The sequence below is a fragment of the Alnus glutinosa genome, chromosome 4 (assembly GCF_958979055.1).
Source record: "Alnus glutinosa chromosome 4, dhAlnGlut1.1, whole genome shotgun sequence".
NCBI classification, from domain to species: Eukaryota; Viridiplantae; Streptophyta; class Magnoliopsida; order Fagales; family Betulaceae; genus Alnus; species Alnus glutinosa.
Window position 1 is genome coordinate 16,830,500 of NC_084889.1, and position 22,531 is coordinate 16,853,030.

Sequence of the window (22,531 nt, forward strand, 5' to 3'; positions counted from 1 at the left end):
TGTTGTACTCACAATAGATATATCTATCACATGGTAAAATTTTGTGAAAATTCCACCGGCTGACTTTTTGGATTTATAGTTGACTATTTAGGTGCCAAGTGGCACTTTTGGTTGAACTTTGACCTCTAAATTTAGGCTTGATAAATATGTTTTTATGGCTTATAATTACTCAATATAGTATATATATAGTTTACACTTGAATCCTGTGAAGTCAGAATTCAATTTAGTAACAGTTGACTTTTTATCCAAAACCAGTGCTTAAATGACCCAATTGTCGAATTAAACGAAAAACTGTCAATGAAAAATATCTCTATGCTTCTAGAAACATTTATGTATAAAAAACAAGAAGTATTAATGAAGGAAGAATATCACAAAGAGTAATCATGACAAGAAAGAAAAATCAATAAAGCAAGTGTGAACCCATAAAGTAGTTTAAAGATATTTTGGCTTAAAAGACAGAAACTTTGACTGGACCAGAATGTAGTTAAAACGAACTTGAAATGAGTTGAACCAAAGAGAAAGTGTTAGTCTTAAAGTCCTCTATCTACCCTCAAAATTTCACATCAATCGGAGTAGGTTTGACCATCAAAAAATTGCTCGGAGTAGGCTGCCCTCTAGTTGGACAAAAATCCTAAAATTCAAATAGATAATAAAGTAAGGACTAGTTTGCAAGAAATTATCTAATAAGTTAATTCTTTTATTACATTTTGCACCTTCTACCCCTACTTGGCTTCTATAAATAAGCATGTAAGGGTCTTTGTTTTTCAACACAAATCATAGACAACTTTCATGAAAACGTTTGCTTTGGTTTTCTCTCCATTTTTCTCTCCTTCTACCACACGACCACTTTGGTGTTCTTGAAGTTTATTTTTCTCTCCAAATCAGATTGGTAAGTAATCTTGATGCATGGAGTGACTTCTTAGATATTCCTAAGAAAGCGTTTAATTCACTTCCGCTATAATGAGTCCAAAAACTCAAAAGATATAGTTTGAATGTGAAACTTTCAAAGGAATATCTTATCAATCACTTGACACCTCTTCCTTACTATTTGATTTCATTACTTGTGTATTTATTATATAGCTCTCCATATAAATTGTTAAGATTCATGTTTGAGTATTATGTCACACATTTCGATGCTTAACCATGAATCAAAGTAGTGATTTTAATTGATTTAATGGCTTTTGTAAAATAGTGAATATATTCTTGTTAATATGTATCTATTTTATCATTTATTGCATTACTACAGAGTTGGTTCTATCACCTGTATCTATTTTATCATTTATTACATTACTACAGAGTTGGTTCTACCACCTATATCTATTTTATCATTTATTGCATTCCTACAGGGTTGGTTCTACCACCTTATTACCATATCCTTTGCATCATAATATCATCCTGTTAGGATTCATGTTTACGTGTTATGTCACCAAGAGCACTATCCTGTGTTTCAGTGCTTAAACATGAATTGTTGTAGTATTTATATTCTCATGTTATTGTCTTGTTTTACGCTTACAATTCTTGTGGATAATCATAATTGCTCTAAAATACTTATTAAAGTGCTTTAACTGAAAGACTAATGTTTAAACATTATGTCACCACGTTTCGGTGTTTGAACATAAAGCTTAAAATGTCAAAAGACTTATAAGTAATCACCTTTTAATATTGATGACTAAAAACAATGAATGAATAGATGTAAAAATAAACAGTTTTAATATTGGAAAAAGGACTGATGAATATATTATCTTCTTTGTATATATTTATTTATGACAAAAAAGGAGCTAAGAACTTATACCAAGGAGAGTAAGTATGGATGTACTTACTAAGGAATGATTTTACGTTTCATTAGGATTGTGTGGTGTGTGTTCATTGCATGGGTGTTTGTTCATGCATTGCATGTTGTGCCCAATTATTGAAATGGCTGAGGAGATAGCCATCAACAAGCTGATGAAGTAGCAAGTGGAAGGAAGGCTAATCAGTAGACCCAGGGGGTTCAAAGTGACTCAGGGGTGTCCGAAGTCCTAATATATAACTAATACTAAACTGGTAGGATTCTAGTAAAAACAGGTAAGACTTCAAAGTGTGAGGCAAAGGACGTGAACGGGTTCGGATACCTAAGAACGAGAGGTCTGAAGTAAGATGATCATAAAACACAAACTAAATGGTTACTACTATGCATATTCATACAAACTTTGCATTTGTATTATTTATGAACTGCTATTAATTTGATGGTAACTTAGTTATGAAAATGGATGACTCACTTGTTTGCCTATGTAAATATGATGACGTCATATTTGCATAGTTACTGATGTAGATCTGGAGAATGAAGGCATGGACCCATATGTCAGTTTTGATGGTTTTTGAAACTATTATCGAACTATTATGTGCTAGCTTAGAAATTACTAGTTGTATTTATGTGTGTCTTGTTTTATGGCATGTAAATATTTATAACGATGTCATGTTTGGCATGTTTTATGTTATGTGCTTATATGCCGTTTGTGGCACTAATTTTGATGTACCTAGTGTGCATATGGCATGTAAAGATAAACCTAAGTAACTTTTAATAAACTACAAAAGTATTTCAGTCAGCTCTAATGTGTTATGCTATAAATTCCCAAGACTAAAATATTTCACTGTGAGAGTTTATTTCTGATGTAGTAATGTCACGTGGATACCGGAAGTTTCTGCTTACAAATTTGCAAGTTCAAATTTGGGGCGCTACATGTAGAGTGCTAGAAAGGCTGCTAAAATTCAAGAAAATGATAGCATCCATTGTTGACAAAAAGACTCTTTCACACTTAAGTCCAACTTTTCGCCTGACTAGACTTAGCTTTCAACTAGATTGCCTAAACTAAATAAATATCAACTTGTCTCAATTCTGGAGGCAGTTAGGGCTGGCTAGTCTGGAGATTTTAATTCATTTATGCTAAAAAATCGACAGTTAGATTAATTAAGCACCGGTTTTGGCCAAAAAGTGAACTGTCGCCAAATTGAATTCTGACTTCACAGGATTCAAGTATAAACTTTATATATACTATATTGAGTATTTATAAGCCCTTAAAACATATTTATCTTGTCCAAATTTAGAAGTCAAATGTTTAGCAAAAAGTGACACTTGGCACCTAAATAGTCAACTATAAATCTTAAAAGTCAATCGATGGACTTTTTACTAAATTTTACCATGTGATATGTATTTATATTGTGAGCATAATGGGCTTTGAATTGACTAAATCTGACTTTGTTTGATCACTTTTTGGTCTAGACATCTCTCTCTGAACCATCTCTCTCTTTTGCTTGGATTTTTAGTTTCTGAAATAATACAAGGACAGCCAACATGCTGTCTATTTATAGGGAACCAAAATTTGGGGTTTGGTAAAGAAATCAAGCCACGTAGAGCATTAGAAAGGCTTCTGGGATTCAAGAAAATGATAGCCTCCATTGTTAACAAAAAATCTCTTTCACACTTAAAAGTCTAACTTTTCGTCTAACTAGACTTTTACAACTAGATTGCCTAAACTAAATAAATATCAACTTGTCTCAGTTCTGGAGGCAGTTAGGGTCGGCTGGTCTAGATATTTTAATTCACTTCTGCTAAAAACTTGACGGTTGGATTAATTAGGCACCAGTTTTGGCCAAAAAGTCAACTGTCGCCAAATTGAATTCTGACTTCACATGATTCAAGTATAAACGTTATATACTATATTGAGTCTTTATTAGCCCTTAAAACATATTTATCATATCCAAATTTAGAAGTCAAATTTTTAGCAAAACGTGCCAGTTGGCACTTAAATAGTCAACTATAAATCTAAAAAGTCAACAGGTGAAATTTTCACTAAATTTTACCATGTGATGCGTATTTCTATTGTGAGCATAATGGGCTTTGAATCGACTAAATCTGAGTTCGTTTGACCTGTTTTTGGTTCAGATATCTCTTTCTGAACCATCTATCTTTTTTATGGATTTATAAGTTTCTGAGATAATGCAAGGAGGGCCAGCATGCTGTCTATTTACAAAGGACCAAAACTTAGGGTTTGGTAAAGAAATCAAGCCATGTAGAGTGCTAGAAAGGCTGCTGGAATTCAAGAAAATGATAGCCTCCATTGTTGACAAAAAGTCTCTTTCTTACTTAAAAGTCCAACTGTTCGTTTAACTAGACTTAGCTTTCAACTACATTGTCAAAACTAAATAAATATCAACTTATCTTAGTTCTAGAGGCAGTTAGGGCCGACTGGTTTGGAGATTTTAATTCATTTCTGTAAAATACCGTATTTTTTGATATTTAATAAAATATCTTAAAATATGATTTAAGACCTAATAATAAGGTAAAAGGATAAATATGAACATTTATGAAAGTAAATATTCATTTTTTTTTTTAGAAGCATTTATAATTTCAATTCAATAAATGTTCAAACGAACCTTAAATTTTGGAACGACGGAAACAGGGCCAACGAACTCTGTTTTGGTCGATTCAAAAACTGGGACGCTCGTGTTGAAGTCCTCTAGCTACCTTCCAAATTTCATAATTTTAGAACTCCGTTTAGGGCATGAAAACACCCGTAAAAAACACTACCTCTGTTCTGGACGGAAATTCACATTAATCATTAATAGGCCCATCTTTGAACTTAACCCAACCCATTCCAGTTGCTATCCACAAACCCAACTCACCTACCACATGTCATCTTCCCATAGTCATGATTACTACATGAGTTATCACCCAACTCAACATGTGGAAGACCTATTTTTATGCTTTAAGAATGCCAGTTAATAAATCATCCTAGTTAGATATGATTAAATAAGATAGTGGAAGATATGATGATTCAACACCTAGTACAACCCACATATACTGAAATCATTACCCACCAACTAGTGTTGGAATTTTAGTGAAAGCATAGACCATGTGGTTAGCAATTTGATTATTTAAGTGTAAAGGCGTGGAAAGCCTTGATAATCCATGTGATAGGAATCTTCCCTTGATATCTGAATTTTCCAGCAACCCTCCAACACTTATGCACGAATTTCTTTCATTTCCTTGATGTTCTAAGACTCCTATAAATATGAGACAAACCTTGCCTTCCATTCTACCTTATGACAAGTGAAAATTTCATGCAAAAAAAATCTAGTCTTTCCTTTTTACACTACTTGGCCTAAGTGAGGATTGAGTGAAACTTTTCTGTTTCTCCCTTTTGTATTTCTGTCCAGCATCCTTAGGGGAGCTAGATATACCTCTTACCTTACTCTTTCATGGCCTAAATTTATAGAACAAAGATCAGAAACCAAAACAGCTCCCCCTCTCTACTCTTCTTGCTTGGCTAGTACCCAAAAAATAGAAAGAAAACCAAAAACTTTGACTGACCAGAACTGAGTCATAACGAACTTCGATTGAGTCGAACGAAAAAGAGAAAGTGTTTGTCTTGAAGTCTTCTATCTACCCTCAAAATGTCACATCAATCGGAGTAGTTTTGACCATCAACAAGTAGGTCGGAGTAAGCTGCCCTCCATTTGGACGGAAATTCTGAAATCAAACAGATGATAAAAGGACTTTCGTTTCAGAAATTATTTGGTAAGTTTTCTATGTGTTCAAGTGTTCCATAAGTGATTTCTAAGATGTATTTTATGTTAACTTACTACCTAAAATAAAGATCACATAAGAAATAAGGTTAAAAAGAAAAGAATTCAAGAAAAGTACCTAAAAGAACACGTATACCTCTCTTTGATTGTATTTATACTTCCTTTTATATTTTATTCTCCTCATGACTTCATGAGTTGATCATATTTATATTTCCTTTTATATTTCAATGTCCTCATGACTTCATGAGTTGATCGTATTTATATTTCCCTTTTTCATTTTCTTGTCCTCATGGCTTCATGAGTTGATCGTATTTATATTTCCCTTTTACATTTCATTGTCCTCATGACTTTCATGAGTTGATCTATTTTACTCTTATTGTCTTTATGATATATTTTAATCCTTCAAGTTTATATTTGGTGGTATTGGTCATATAGTCTCGTCATCAAATCATGAACCAAGGTTTTAAGATTGTTATAAGTGATCGTCTCAAACACAATGAAGTGATGGATAATAATAAATATAAAGAGATAAGGGTCCATAAACAAAGATTTGTTTGATAGATAATTGATATACATATTATTTTGTGGATGGATTTATATGCAGAAAAAGGAGCTAAGGAACTACACCAAGGAGTGTAAGTATGGATGTACTTACAGAGGAATGATTCTATGTTTCATTAGGACTGTGTGGTGTGTGTTCATTGCATGTGGTTGTTCATGCATTGCATGTTGTGTCCAATTAATAAAATGGCTGAGGAGATTGCCATCAACAAGCTGATGTAGTAGCAAATGGAAGGAAGATTAATCAGTGGACCCATGGGGTTCATAGTGACCCAGGGGTGTCCAAAGTTCTAATATATAACTAATGCTGGGACCGGTAGGATTTCAATAAAAACTGGTAAGACTTTAAGTGGGAGGCAAAGGACGTGAACGGGTTCAGATAACCTAGAATGAGAGGTCTAAAGAAAGATGATCATAAAACACCAAACTAAATGGTTACTACGATGCATATTCATACAACCTTTTCATTTGTGTCCTTTATGAACTGTTATTAGTTTGATGGTAACTTAGATATGAAAATGGATGACTCACTTATTTGTCTATGTAAATATGATAATGTCATATTTGCATAGTTACTGATGTAGATCCAAAAGATGAAGGCATGGACCCATATGCCAATTTTAATGGTTTTTTGAAACCATTACCGAAGTAATATGTGCTAGCTTAGAAATTGCTAGGCATATTTATGTGTTTTATTTCATGGCTTGTAATAATTATAACGATGTTTTGTTTGGCATATTATTATATGTGCCGTTTGTGGCACTTATTTTAATGCACCTAGTGTGGAAATGGCCTGTAATGATAACCTAGCAACTTTTAATTAATGTCGAGGTATTTCAGTCAGCTCTAACGTGTTATGCTATCAATTCCTAAGTCTTTGAAAGAAAAAAAATATATTCCCCTGCGAGAGTTATCTCTGATGTTGTAATGTCACGTGGGAACCAGAGGTTTCTGCTTACGAATTTACTGGCTCAAATTCGGGGCGTTACAATTTTTGCTAAAAACTCGACAGTTGGATTAATTAGGCACCGGTTTTGGCCTAAAAGTCAACTGTTGCCAAATTGAATCTTGACTTCACAGGATTCAAGTATAAACTTTATATATACTATATTGAGTCTTTATAAGCCCTAAAAACTTATTTATCATGTCCAAATTTAAAAGTCAAATGTTTAGCAAAAAGTGTCACTTGACACCTAAATAATCAGCTATAAATATAAAAAGTCAACCGGTGGACTTTTAACCAAATTTTACCATGTGATAGATATTTCTATTATGAGTATAATGGGCTTTGAATCAACTAAATCTAAGTTTGTTTGACCTGTTTTTGGTTCAGACAAAGTTTTAAGCTTAAATGCTAACTTTATGTTTTAAGGCTTTTAGGACTTGATCTTTTATCTTTTTAAAAACACTCTAGGTTTGGTTATAAAACTTGTGGATATTGTCTTTGCAATAATATCAATGAGTTCTTAAGAGCTTTAATTTGTTGGGTGTTGGAACCCTGGCTGTAATATCCCAATTTTTATAATTATATATATATATATATAATTTATTAATAATATATAAAAAAAGTAAACAACTTGCAAGCAAGTTGATTACCTTTTTATTATTTTATTTATTTTCTTTCTTTTCTTGTCTTCTTCCTTCTTCTATTCTCCTATTTCTTGCCAAGTGGCTTAATCATTAAGTAGAGGAACTTGCACGGCAAGTTGTTCTTGTCCTTTAATAATTCTCCTCTTCTTTCTTTTCGTCAACTTTCCCCTTCTTCATTACTTTTTCTTTCTTTCTTCTTCCTTCCGCCCAAGTCACGATCAGGGAAGAAGAGTGAGAGGGAGAGAATAGGGAGAGCAGAGACGAGATGAGACAGAGACAGAAGAAGAGTGAGAGATCGGTAGGGGGAGCTGAACCCGGAAGACCCATCAAACTGGTGCGACCCGCGACCGCGAGACAAACCCGACGGATCCGGGAGAACCCGTGCGACCCGAACCTCCTGGAGGTTCGATCCTCCATGTCCGGCGGCCAGATGCCAATTTCCAGCGAGCTAAGGTGACTTTCCGGCCGATCCACGAAGCCCGAAGCCCCTGACCCAAAAACCCGACCCGGTGACCCGACGACCCGAGAGGAAGACCCGGTTCTTCCTGTGCGTTTTCCGGTGGCTTTTCCGGCGAAGTCGGTGGCTTTTCCGGTGAAAGATCCTTGGGGTAATTTCTAACAACCTATGATGGTTTATTTTGTGGATTGATTGGATTATTGTGAAATTAGGATTTTATGATTTATGGGAGTTTTCTATGGATTGATTAGGGGATTTTATTGACTAATGATGGGGTTTGGTTGGATTATGATTTTGGGGGTTCTACTGTCAGCTGATTGGGTGTATATTTATGGAGTGTTGAGCTATGGATTTGAGGATTTAAGAAAGTTCATTTTGGGAATTTCTGTGAATAGGTCGAATGATTTCTTACTTTTTATGATTAAAATTACTGATTATTGAGGATTTAGTTCACTAAGGTTGTGGCGTTAGTTAGATTATTTTTGAGTTTCAAGAGAAGTCATAAATTAGTGATTTCAGATATCTGCAGTGAATTGGGTTAGAGATTTTATATTCATGAGCAGTACAACTTGGAGAATTATAGTCACACATCATGTAGAATGTACACATAAGATAATTTAGTTTAAGTCTTAAATTGAAATATCAGAACGCTCCACTAAATTCATCCTTGTGTTTTAATTAGGTAAAAGCTTGATCCCGATGCTAATGGAAAGTCCAAGTAAGGGATCCTCTACCCCTTCTCAAATTGTTTTATGTCTTAAATCTTGATCCTTTTAATAGCATATTTGCAATTAATTGTTCTCGTTCTGTATTTCAAATTTTATTGATTAATGAAGGACTATTTTAAAAATAGTTTTGACATGAAAGTTGTTGTTATAAATGTTAATCTTGAAATCACTGTTTTAAAAGAAGCTTTGGTTATAAAGGATTTTTCTAATTATTCGTAAATTGTGTAGTTGGTTCCCGAGACGGGAAGTTACAGCTTTTTGAAATTAATGAGAAAATGAGAGTAAAAACCCTCCCACACTTTGCCTCAAGAGTTATCAAAGGAATAAGAATAATTTGTGAGAATGAGATTTTTATAAATGAGGCACGTGTGTGGAGGAGATTATTATTTTGGCCCCAAAGATATTCACAGAGATTTACAGAGTTTAAGCTCGGTACCGTTGCTTGGATGGTAGCGCACCCGCTGAAGAACTTAGTGAAGGCGGGTTCCATCCCTATGTCATGCTAAGTGCACTTCAATTAATTAGCTGACGGGGCAGGGCCTGTGGCCACAGTTTACCTGCCTGAGGTCGCAGTAGACCGCGCAACCCTAACTACACAGGGCGTAACGGTGTACAGGGGCCCTATTATGAGAAATGATTGTTCAAAGTATATATTATATCTTGTGTATAAAAGAATGGGTTTTATCCTGGTTATTGAGAGTTGAATTTCAAAGTGATAAATGATATGACACAAGAAGTTTGAACAGTTTATTTACCAACCAATAAGTTTATGCTTTATGAAAAATGCAGAAATCATATTTGATATTATGGAAATTTCTGATTTCAAGTGTATTTTTTTTGTGTATACTCGTTTTAAAGAAAATGAATTTAACTCAACCGTTTTATGGTTGAGGGTATCTTACTGAGCATTTTTTTCGCTCACCCCTTATTTTGTTTTGTTTTCAGGTTATGAACAGAGAGACCTAGGCGGCCGGAATGGGACCTAGGTTAACACTAGGATATGCATTTATGTTTCCTTAATGAGTGCACTTGCACAATAAATTTAGTTTTCTTTGGAGTTTTTAAATGATAATGGACGAACCTAACCCTTAGTGGGTTTGGGGGCGTTACACTGGCCATCTTAACACAAAGACAAACTCTCTGCCCAAATCTTGCCACTACAGTCAGCCAAACAACCATTTTGCCGTGGCCATACAGAGCCGCACCGTCAGCCACCGCCTAGAATGTATCGGTCTCTTCCACCTAACACTAGCGCCTTCTTCTCTAGCGAATCCATCAATTTTGTCTTTTCAGACCACTGTGAGATCTCCTCTGGCATCCTCTAAGTCTCCGATGAACACGCCTTCACTATCTCTTTTGACCTCTGCCAGGAGCCCAAGCCGCCGACCTTCCAGTTTCGCGTCGCTTCCGTCGATCTCACGTTTCTCTCATGCAGAGATGCAAAGAATGGTTTCATTGTGAGAACAAAAAAAAAAAAAAAAAAGTTTGTGTGCGTGTAGTAGTCAACATGTAGATGCAAGGTTCAAGATCGTTTAAGATTGTGTTAGTACATATGCACGGTATGAAAAAAAAAAAAAAAAAAAGAAGAAGAAGAAGAAGAAGAAGAAGAAGAAGAAGAAGAAAGGACAAGAAAAGAAAAGAAGAAAAGTTGAAAAAAAAAATAAAAAAATCAAAAGACGCTAAGTTGCCCCATATTATTTTGGCCCATTGTTGGCTCATTATTTTGGTCATTGTTGGTCCAATTGTTGACCTAGACCCATCTTTTGGCCTTTGTGGTATTGTTTGAAGACCAAGGCCTGGCCTTTGTGGTACTGTTCAAACCCAGGCCCATTTCAACCCATAATTGGCTTTCCATAGTTGACCATTCTTTTTTGGCATTTGTGGTGTTGTTTAAACCCATGCCCATTTTATCCCATAGTTGGCTTTGATTTGGCTCATAATTGGCCTATTAAAATGTAAGGCGCATCAAGAAGAAGAAGAAGAATTTATTGGAAACTCAAGCTTCCAGATTGTGCCACCTTAAGTTTGAGGGGGGATTTTAGAGTATATTAGGAGATTTGATTTCAGAGATTTATTGCTCTTATTGTTATTTCCTATAAATTAGATTTGATGGTAATCAAATCTGATTGATTGTAATAAGATTTGATGGTAATCAAATCACACTGATTTGATTACCATACTTATCTACCCAAATTCTCCTATAAATAGGAGCCTAATGTATTGTGAAAATATTAAGGAATAAAAGCATAATGTAGCCCTTTGGGCTTTATCCTTTGGACGTATGTAATAGACTGAACCACGTAAAGTAAAATTCCTTGTGTTCTTATTTTATTATTTCCGCATTTTATCTTTAGTTTTCCATTCAATTATGTTTTCTATCATAGCATAAGGTGATTTGCTTAATTTTGGAAATGGGCAAGAGCATAGAAAGCACAATTGCTCAAGACAAAATTGTAGATGCTAGAGGATTCCATGTGCAAGATCTTGGGCTTGCTATACAAAGCACAATCGTGCCCAACCATACCTCCAAAATTTAGGATAGATTCCATTTCTTCTGCTCAATTCTCATGGCTAGATGAACAACTAACATATGTGGAGATTCCACCGAGATCTTCTTTGCAAAGTCCTGATGTGCTGTTGCAGGCAACCAAAAATAAAACCTTTACTTCTAAAAATACATATAGTAGTGCAAGTAAGGGTTGATCCCACGAAGAGTATTCAGTCTAGTTTTATGCTACGTGAACAAGGATGGGGAGGTTTGAGTATAACAAAAACAATTTTAAGAATAAAAACTAAGGAACAATTCAAATTAAAGTATAAATCAAAAGAACAAACATTGGTCTAAGTCAACATCCACCATCGGAATTTTACAACTGATCATCGATGCAAGTATATATCAATTCATGTTTTGAATATTCACCGTTGGAACTATTTTCTTATCTCTCCTTAGTCGCGGTTAATTTGAAGACAAGTGATCTAATTAACCTTAACTACTAAACAACCCAAGACAAGTGCTAAAGGTTTAATCTAGTAGTAGCCTTAAGAATTAGAGAGATCGATGAAGCTAAACAACACAAGCACAAGCGGTTGCATTTAATTTCGTCAAGCGTTCTTCCTAAGATCTAATAATTTCTGATGCAGCAAATCATTAAATCTTAGTTGCTTCACAAATTAGAGGGATCAAATAATTACGGATTTGATATCTAACCCAGCAGTAGATTGCAATGAATAATTAACTAGTAGGCCTACTAGTAATTAAATGAGACAATCATAAAAATAGGCATGGAAGAACATCCGATACTCAAAGCATAAATTGAATAATAAAAACAAATTAGATCTCACAGTTTTTTTGATTCCGAGGCTTCCATTCCTTCGTCCAATTATGAAAGTTTAGCCGCGCAGGGCCATGATTAAAACTCAAAGGAGAAGTTAAAGAAGAGGGAAAAGGATGATTTTTTCTAGTCTGATGATTCTCGCCCTTTATACATGTTCATCACCCATATTAGAAGCCTACAAAATCTCCTAAAAATATTCTAAAACTTATCTCCTAAAGATATTCTAAATCTTATCTCTTATTTCCTAAAGATATTTTAAATTTGACTAATTAAGGAAAATATTAAAAATAAAATAAAGTCCTAATATAACTAGGAATGTGGTATTTTCAGCTGGACTTTCATGTACAAGATTTGAAAACTTCCGCAAATAGACCGCATATTAGAAAGTCAACTTCAAGCCCTATTTCGACCTTGATTCAGTCAGTATCTCTCAAAACTCAAAACATGAAAGTTGTAGATATTTTTCTTGGTGTTCAATAGTATCTTGAATCATCTCAATCAGAGCTTGGATGAGAGAGTTATACCCAGATTACAAAGTGATGTCGAAACTGTCCAAAATCGCTCAATTAGCTTTATTTTGCATTTAACGCCTACATTTGCATCCTAAATCAAAATAAAATAATAATGAGTACATTTAGGCACCAAATAAGTATAAAAGACTAAACATTAAGGGAGAAAATATGACATTTTGCATTCTCATCAAGTCCACTAACCCATGAACATGGGTTTTTCTTTCCATGAGAACGTTCTTCAGGCCGGAGCTTCGAACTTGGGTGTATCGCAACAATGACACATCCCACAATGGTGATTTGCTTGATTTTAGAAATGGGCAAGAGCATTTGATTCCGTCTGATTTGTGAAATGGTTATGCATATGATTTTCTTTTGAATAAAACAATTTATAAATTATTATTTTAACAAAAAAATAATAAAGAAAATAAAGAAAAAATATAGAGTTAAGAATAGATAGTCAAATATATAGTGGCTTTTAAAACCCATTAGCTAAACTAGATTAAGTGAGTTTTGGTTAGCTATTTTAGATTGAGATATACATAATCGGATGAGAATGCTCTTATACAACAACTAGCTAGAACTTCTGACTTAGAAGAGAAAATCTATTATTTTATTTATTTCTTATATGTACCATATAAACATAATCTAAGAAAATGGTTACTGGTCATTTTTTGTGGTTTGTTTGGTTGCTAGTTTTATTTTTTGTAAGTACATTGTAAAAAAACGAAAAGAAGAAAACAAACTTATGGAACAAAGAAGGTAGAGGGAGTGTCTTTTCCAATACATGGAGGAAAAGATGTGGATAAAAGGAAAATGATGGAAATACAGCCAGAATGAATTCTAGTTGTTGCACAATTTGCCACATGGTGGGCACAGAAGTGTGCAATTCGGCTAACATTACTAGCTTTCCAGCTAGTTGTTGGTGGGATGGTGGAGAGAATGTTGGAGATGGTGGAAGCAATTCTCCAATCTGTAGTAATTGTTGGGTGTTGAAGCACCAATGTGACATTGAGAGAATCACCTTTTAAGATAAAAGAAGATAACCCTAACGAACTTGCCAGAAGAGCAGGAGTAGCCTCCCCATAAAGAGCAAAGCAGGGTGAGCTAATAAGGGAGATACATTTGATTATAGAACTAGTAGAGTCTCTACAGACTGTAGCTTAAGCAGAAAAGGTAGCTCTGGTTGTAGTATCATAGTTTATCTTGAAATAGGGAGGATATGGACTCTTCCAGACTTCAGGAGTTTTATCATATTTGGTTGTCCATGCAAAATAGTGCTCAAGAGCGGTCTTGTTGATTGTAGTTGATATGATAAGAGCATTTGGGATAATGCCATCATGATGAGCTTTATTCTTGGTAAACCAAAGGTAGTCACATGCAACAGAAGCAAAAATTTGGAACTTATGAGTCTCTGCTAGAGCTACGCCAAGCATACGGTGTGGATGGAGAATGATAAGGAGCCAATCTATCATGTTAGTAACATTTAATGCAATAGTATCCAAAGGCCAAAAATATTGGTGCCAAACCACACGAGCAATGGAACAAGTGAAAAAGAGATGAGAGAGAGAGTCTGTGGGATAAGAGCAATTGGTGTCTGATAGGGAAGAAGGTATGGATTGAGAAATTCGAAATTTGGTAGGAATAACATTCCATACCATCTTCTAAAGAAAAATTTTTAAACGATGGTTCAGCTTGGGCTTCCAGAGTGCTTTCCAACAAGATTTGGGTAGAGGAGAGGGTGTGGAAGGGGAGAAAGAGCTAATGAGGTGATGGGTGGATTTGGTTGAGAAAACACCAATGGTGGATGGGGTCCAAAGAAGGGAATCAGATTGGGGACGATTATTGATTTTTAAAATTTCAAAGATAATGGTGGGATCAAACAAGAAATGCAAGACATTTTGACTCCAGGACATAGTAGGGGAGTGAATTAGATCAAAAATGGCTAAGGGGTGGTTGGAGGGGATGGAAGGGAATCTAGGTTTTGGTGTAAAGAATGGGATAGTAGGAGTCCATGGTAAGGACCATATAGGAAGGCTTGAGTTATTATGAGGAATAAAACAAGCACCAGCATATATGATAGGGAGAGTTGCCTTGATGCCATTCCAAATCCAGGAGCCAGATGTGAGAGAAGAGGATAAGAAATTACCATACCTAATGTACTTTAGCTGAAAAAGAGAAACCCATAAGCTGTTGTGACTAGAGAGCAGTTTCCATCCCAGTTGTGATATCAGAGATAAATTCACATCTTTCATAAGTCTAAATCCAAGGCCACCCTGATCTTTTGGCAAACATAAGGATTTCCAAGATTTGAGTGAGAAGTTGCGGGTTTTATCTTTGGGGAAACCGCATGAGAAATTTTTAAAAGCACCATCCAATTGTTTACAAAGTCCATCCGAGAACATAAAATTACTTATGGCATAGGATGGTAGAGCAGAGACCACCACTTTAATTAGTGTAGTTTTTTACTTGCCGGAGACAAAGTTTTGGATCTCCAACCTTCGATTTTCCCATTAACCTTGTCTAAACTGTCGGAGAAAGCTGTTGTTTTGGATTTGCCATAAATGATAGGGAGACCAAGGTGTTTTTCTGTAACCGGTGTGATCTGCTAGGGAAGAATGTTCCTGATAGCTGAGATAGTTGAAGCAGCTGTATTCTTGCTAAATAGAATATTTGATTTGTTGGCATTGACTGTTTGGCCAGACCAAGAGCTATATTTATTGAGACAATCCTTATTAATAATAGCTTCACTAGAGGTTGCAGTGGTGAAAATGACTAGATCATCAGCAAATAAAAGATGGTTTAAAGGAGAATAGGATCTACCTATTTTGAAACCACTAAGACTTTGATGAAACAGTAGGGAAATAACCTCAGAGGAGATAGTAGAAGTTCGATGGAACATGCAACTTCAGATTGTGGTGGCAACATGTCAAGGATTTGTTGGTGCAACAAGGTATGGTGAAGACGCTATATGGGACGAAACCAGATGATATGGTAGACTTAGATTGGAAGGAGCTCGAGGCAAAGGCAATGGCTACTTTTCGTCTTTGTCTGGGAGATGACGTGATGTATCATGTTATGGACAAAGAATCTCCAGCGGCAGTTTGGTTGAAACTGGAAAGCTGATACATGTCTAAGTCGTTGATGAACAAGCTCTATCTAAAGCAGTGGTTGTACTGGCTAAAGATGGCGGAAGGCTCGGATTTGAGTCAACGCATCAATGTTTTCAATAAGATAATTGATGATTTGAAGAGGCTTAATGTGAAGTTCGCAGACGAAGACAAGGCGTTGATGCTATTGAATTCACTCCCAACTTCTAACACGTACGAGAATTTGGTTACAACTCTGACATGGGGGAAAGAGTCCCTAGAGTTAGAGGATGTTACAGAAGCCCGGCTGGCATTTCATCAGAGGAAGAAAGTCAGCGATGAGAGTTCTCAAGGGGAAGGGCTAATTGTGAAGGGTAAACATGAGCGTGGAAAGAGAAACAACAAAGGAGGGTCGAGTTCAAGAAGTTCTGGGTCAAAGTCCAGAAAGAGGAATGACATCAATTGCTACAAGTGCAAAAAAAGAGGGGACATGAAACGAGACTATCCAAACCTGAAGAACAAGAAGGACGACGAGAAAGAAGGAACCTCAAGGTCTGCAAAAAATTAAATGGACTTCTAATTTATACAAGTGTGTGTGAACAGTGTACAACAAAATATTAAATGCAAAATTTAAAGGAGACAAATATTTTGTTGACGAAGTGGAAACTCAATTAAGAGAAAAACCACTCCGGGGCAGCCAAACCCAGAATATCCACTATTCAAAAGACAAGACTAGATACAAGATAGTAACACTCACATACCCCTGATGCAGTGGTCGTACCTTACTTTCTAACGTGTAACGCAACACGAACGCCTCCGAACCAGGCCTCCTACCTGAAGGGGTCTTCAATGGAATCCTTTGCCTTAGGGCCAACCCCTAAGATAGATTTCACAGCTGATCAAATCACACACTGGCAAAGCTAGAGAGCTAGCAGATCTTCAATATCTCCATAAACACCCTCTCTAAGCTGTGGAGAATTCACCACCGAATTCTATGTTGAAAGCATGCCTCAAGCCTCTTATTTATAGGCTTTGGAAACCCAAAATCGAGTCAAAAACGGATTCTGAGGCACGCGCATCCGGATGGGAGCCTTGGGCCGTCCAGACGGGCTAAGTTTTACTTGTTCGAAAAGTATTCTGGAATTTTCTGCAGGGCCGTCAGGACGGACAAATCTTTCCGTCCGGACGGGGTACGTGCGGAAGCTTTTAGTGCCCGTTCGGAAAGTCAATTGATAGCATTTTTTGTCAGCTTTCCAACGACGCCGATTTCGTCCCAATCCAATATTTGAGTAAAACGTTATGATCAAAATACCAGAGGGAGTCCGGACAGCTTGACCGAGCGTCCGGACGGTAAACTGCAACCGCCTTTCAAAAGTAGCACTAAAAGCTTCCATAACAAGGCCGCGTCCGAACGGTTTTACCCTAACGTCCGGACGGTTGCACTTCGGCTGCACGAAATTACTATAATAAGGCTTGGAGGGTCCGGACCTTGAAGGGTGACGTCCAGACGGTTGAACTGGTGCACTCAATTTCCATATATGAAGCTGGATCGTCCGGACCATGAAGACTGCTGTCCGGACGGTTGAACTTTGTATGCACGTCTTGCCTTATAGAGAACATCATCCGGACGGGATCACACATCATCCAAACGGTAGCAGCCGTCTTCCCATAACTGTGTCTTGAGTCAGAAACCCTAATGCTTGTCAAACACTGAATGGCGTCCGGACGGTATAGCCATGTCGTCCGGACGGATGTGCTGGAACACTGGGGTCTTCTCAAACTCTGAAGAGCGTTCAAAAAATTTGCCATTACGTCCGGGCGGATGCAACCTTGAACTGTTCGAAGCTTCTAGACACTGATGGGCGTCCGGACGGAAAGATCTCGTCGTCCGGACAGATGTTGCTGACTGATGAGTGTCCGGACGGAATACCATGTCGTCCTGACGGCTGACAGGGAACCGAAATAAATCCTTGAAAACTTCACAGAATCTTCTCGAAGAACATAGCTGAAGAGTAGACTCTGGATAAAGCAGCATCCCTGTGAAAGTAGCAACATTACATAGAAGTAATTTTGTCCAACAGAATGCAGCCAACACAAAAACTAACAAACTCCCCCTTTGGCCATTCTGGGACAAAAATCACTTGACCGGTTAAAAATACAATCCCGGCCCAAATCAAAAATTACTCCCCCTTTTTGTCACAAAGGGTCAAAGGGTAAAACAGAGTAATGAGAAAAACCACACAACAATTACTCCCCCTCAAAGTCTCAAAAGTACAAGGGTAAACAGAGTAATAATATCCACAAACAAAAAACTTTCTAAAATCCAAAACAATAGGAAAATAGAGAAAAGTTTGCAAGTGGCTCAAACGAGAGGAACAGAAATCCTCCAAGTACCAAATCCTACTGATCCACTGAAATCAAGTAATGGAGCGTCCGGACGAATGGAGTTCAGCAGTTTGGACGGTTTCCTTTTTGGAGTCTGAACGGACGGCTTTTTGTCGTCCGAACAGGATCCGTTCCACGTCTGGACGTGAGCTGTCATCCTCGGGCGGACGGGTAATTTAATTCGTCCGGACGTGTGTAACCATTTTTCTCCTTTCTGAGGCAGCGCTCGTCCGGACGTCATCAAAACACCGTCCGAACGGGCACCCCACAGAGGCTATAAATAGCCCAGATCGCCGATCTCACTCTTCCATACCCCACAAAATCCTTCATTTGGCACTTTGTGAGTGATTTCTTGAGTTTTTGGAGTGATCTCATTTTTTTGTGTGCATTCTCACTCCCATTCCAAGTATTTTCTTTTATTGTCTTATTTCTTTCAGTTTATTTTGCAACTGTTAGATTTTTTTTTGGAATGTTTTTTTTGGGGATATCTGCCATGCTGAAATTCTTTGGACTTAATTGTGATATTCTCTGTTTTTATTTTTTACAAAAGTCCTTGTTACTGCTGTTATTCTGCCAAATTTTTATTACACTAACAAGAATATTTTTTTTTGGATTATTTTTGGAAAAATTCTTATTGGTTCTTTTGTAGAATCATGTCTGCCATCAGCTCCCAGCGCCGGGTCCATTAGAGGACAGAGGAAGAGCAGAGTGCTTTCCAAGCCAAGATCATGGACCGCAATGTCCTCGCTGAGCGAAACGTCGTTCGTGCTGACATCATGGTGCCTCCATTGGATAGCATTTATGAGACTATCCAGACCTATCACTGGGGCTACCTCTACACTTGTGCTTACATCGTCCTCACCAAGCTAGTTAGGCTCTTCTATGCCAACCTTGAGGTGGCTCAAGATGATGAGCATGGGATGGTACTGCAGTCCACTGTTGACGGACACATCATCACTGTAGATCCCTAGACCATCAGTCGGTTCCTCAGAGTACCAGTCCTTGATCTACCTGCTAATCCTTACAATGAGGTGGTGCTTCCTCCATCTATGGACGATCTCCAAGAATTCTTCCATGTCGTTCCACAGGGTGAGGGGCGTCCAACTAATATTAGGATTGGTGCACTAGCTACGGCTCATCGTATGTTGGCCAAAATTATTCAGCACAATCTCTGGCCAGTTGCCAGGCGCAGTGATCTGATACTAAAGAGGGCACATTTTGTTTATGTTGTTCATCTTCGCTTGCCTTTCTGTCTTTGCAAGCATATTCTGGGAGTCATGCTCGAGGCTCATGATGAGAGCAATACCGGTCTCCCCTTCGGCTGCCTAATCACTCAGATCATCCTTCAGTCGGGTATCAATGTTAATGGAGAGCCGAGGATGAAGATCCAGCAGCCCCTCAGCAAACAGACATTGATGAAGTCGAATGCGCAGCTGCGACGAGAGGATTCTGATGATGACATGCCTGCTGCTATGCATGTTGCCTTTCCAGACGTGGCTTCATCCTCTCATATCGTCCCGCCATCTGAGCCAGAGGCTAATTATTCTCAGATCATGGAGGCCTTAACTGCCATTCAGGGAGGAATGTCCACCATGCAGCAGTCCATCTCCTCCTTGCAGCTCGAAGTGTGGTCCATCAACAAGCGGGTGGAGCAGACCCATTTGGACCTTCAAGAGTGCCTTCGAGTCCATCATCCGGACAGCAATGATGATGAGGATACTGCAGCTCAGACTGTACACATGCCAGAGGATGTTTGATTTCCCTATGTTTTATTGTTTTTTTGTTAGTTTGGGACATTTTGTTATTTTCTGTTATTTTGTTAAAAACTTAAACTAATATTGCTCTGATACCAATTGAAAAATTAAATGGACTTCTAATTTAACAATGTGTGTGAATAGTGTGCAACAAAATATTAAATGCGGAATTAAAGGAGACAAATATTTTATTGACGAAGTGGAAACTCAGTTAAGAGAAAAACCACTCCGGGGCAGCCAAACACAGGATATCCACTATTCAGAAGACAAAGCTAGATACAAAGCAGTAACACTCACATACCCCTGATGTAGTGGTCGTACCTTGCTCTCTAACATGTAACCCAACACGAGCGCCTCCCAACCAGGTCTCCTACCTGAAGGGGTCTTCAATGGAATCCTTTACCTTAGGGCCAACCCCTAAGATAGACTTCACAACTGATCAAATCACACATTGGCAAAGCTAGAGAGCTAGCAGATCTTCAATATCTCCCTAAACACCCTCTCTAAGCTATAGAGAATTCACCACCGAATTCTATGTTGAAAGCATGCCTAGAGCCTCTTATTTATAGGCTTAGGAAACCCTATTTTGAGTCAAAAATGGATTCTGAGGCACGCGCGTCCAGACAGGAGCCTTGGACCGTCCGAACAGGCCAAGTTTTACTTGTCCGAAAAGTATTCTGGAATTTTTTGCAGGGCCGTCCGGACTGACAAATCTTTCCATCCGGACGGAGGCCGTACAGATGCTATTAATGGCCGTCCGGACACTCAAATTACAGAACTATTTCTTAGCTTCCCAATTAAGCCAATTTTGTCCCAATCAGATATTTGAGTAAACAGTTATGACCAAAATACCCGAGGGTGTCCGGACGGCTTGACCGAGCGTCCGGACGGTAAACATACAATCCCTGTCCAAATCAAAAATTACTCCCCCTTTATATCACAAAGGGACAAAGGGTAAAAAAAAGTAATGAGAAAAACCACACAACAATTACTCCCCCTCAAAGTCTCAAAAGTACAAGGGTAAACAGAGTAATAATATCCACAGACAAAAAACTTTCTAAAATCCAAAACAATAGGAAAATAGAGAAAAGTTTGCAAGTAGCTCAAAAGAGAGGAACAAAAATCCTCCAAGTACCAAATCCTACTGATCCACTGAAATCAAGTAACGGAGAGAAATCCGTAAAAGTTGGATTTGTACTACTTCGGCTTCTAGGTCAGGAAGCCGGGAACCACGACCTGAAAATCCTTCAATCTATTGATTTTGCAAAGCCTGAAACTGGTTATCTGCAGATTGACATCCTCTAAGCAACTGGTCTGCAAGATAACTGAGGAGAGTCACTACTAAACCTCAAACTAATGCAGATCTAAGGGAATGCTACGGAAGGCTCTGCATGAGCTAAGGGGAAAAAGCTCATCTTAATCTTGAGACCTTTGGAATTTGAACATCCAACTTCAACAACAGTCAGTTTTCCAAAGGATCCATCTGTCAAACATTGTGCTGGGAGCCGCTGGATATCATATTCCTGAGTCAAAACAACCAGAAATATCTCCATAAATACCATTAGATCCTGTTAGTTCCAAATATAATGTGGTATTTAACACGTTTGTCAAATAGATGCCAGAGAGAAATATAAGCAATGCAGCTACTCATAAGGCATAAATATATCATGATCAGCCCAACACACAGACAGAGAAGGATTTTCATGCACACTATCTCAATAAAATATCCCAACAAATATTCCAATATTCTAAAAGCACAAAGACTTAAAAGAATAACGGAAGACACAATGAAGATCATGGGATGAAAAGAGATGTGCAAAAAATGCCAAAATCTCAGGAGAAATCCATGAGAAAAACACACAAGATGCCATGATAAATCAATAAAAATGCAAAGATGTGTATATGGTAGAGAAAGAGACACAAGTCTTAAACCTATAGAGATCCTGTCCGAATGTGTCACTTAACCATCCGGATGGCAACTACTAGGTCAGCATATGGCGAGACTGCTCTCATCTGGACGAAGAATAGGTCTGTCCGAATGCTGAACTTGAAAATCTGAAACTTGAGGAAAATATGCAGAAAAATATTTTTCCCAAAAGTTAGCTTCAGAACACGCATGTATAATAAACTGATAAAGCAGTCAAATAGCATTGCAAAATATGCAAAGATATAAATGAGAGTTAAGTATTCAATAAGCACAAATTTTCCTGCAGATAGAAATTTTAAATAGATTACTCAACTCATGCAATGCGTGTGTGTGTGTGTGAAGACTTTCTCAATAAGGTATGAAATTCACTGATATGACAAAAAGCAACCATATTTTCCAAACAAGAGAGAAAATCAATGAAAGATCAGCCAAAAGTCAAACCTTATCTTACTACGGCCTAGCCACCCTCATCTGATACACCCCCCCTAAGATGCAGCACCTAATTGTTTTACTTGTGCCATGAAGGACAAAGTAAAATTTTTACTTGCACGTAGAGGGCAAGGCATATAGCAAATTCAGCACATAAACATTGAATATACAATTTAAAAGCGCATAATGCATATGATTTATT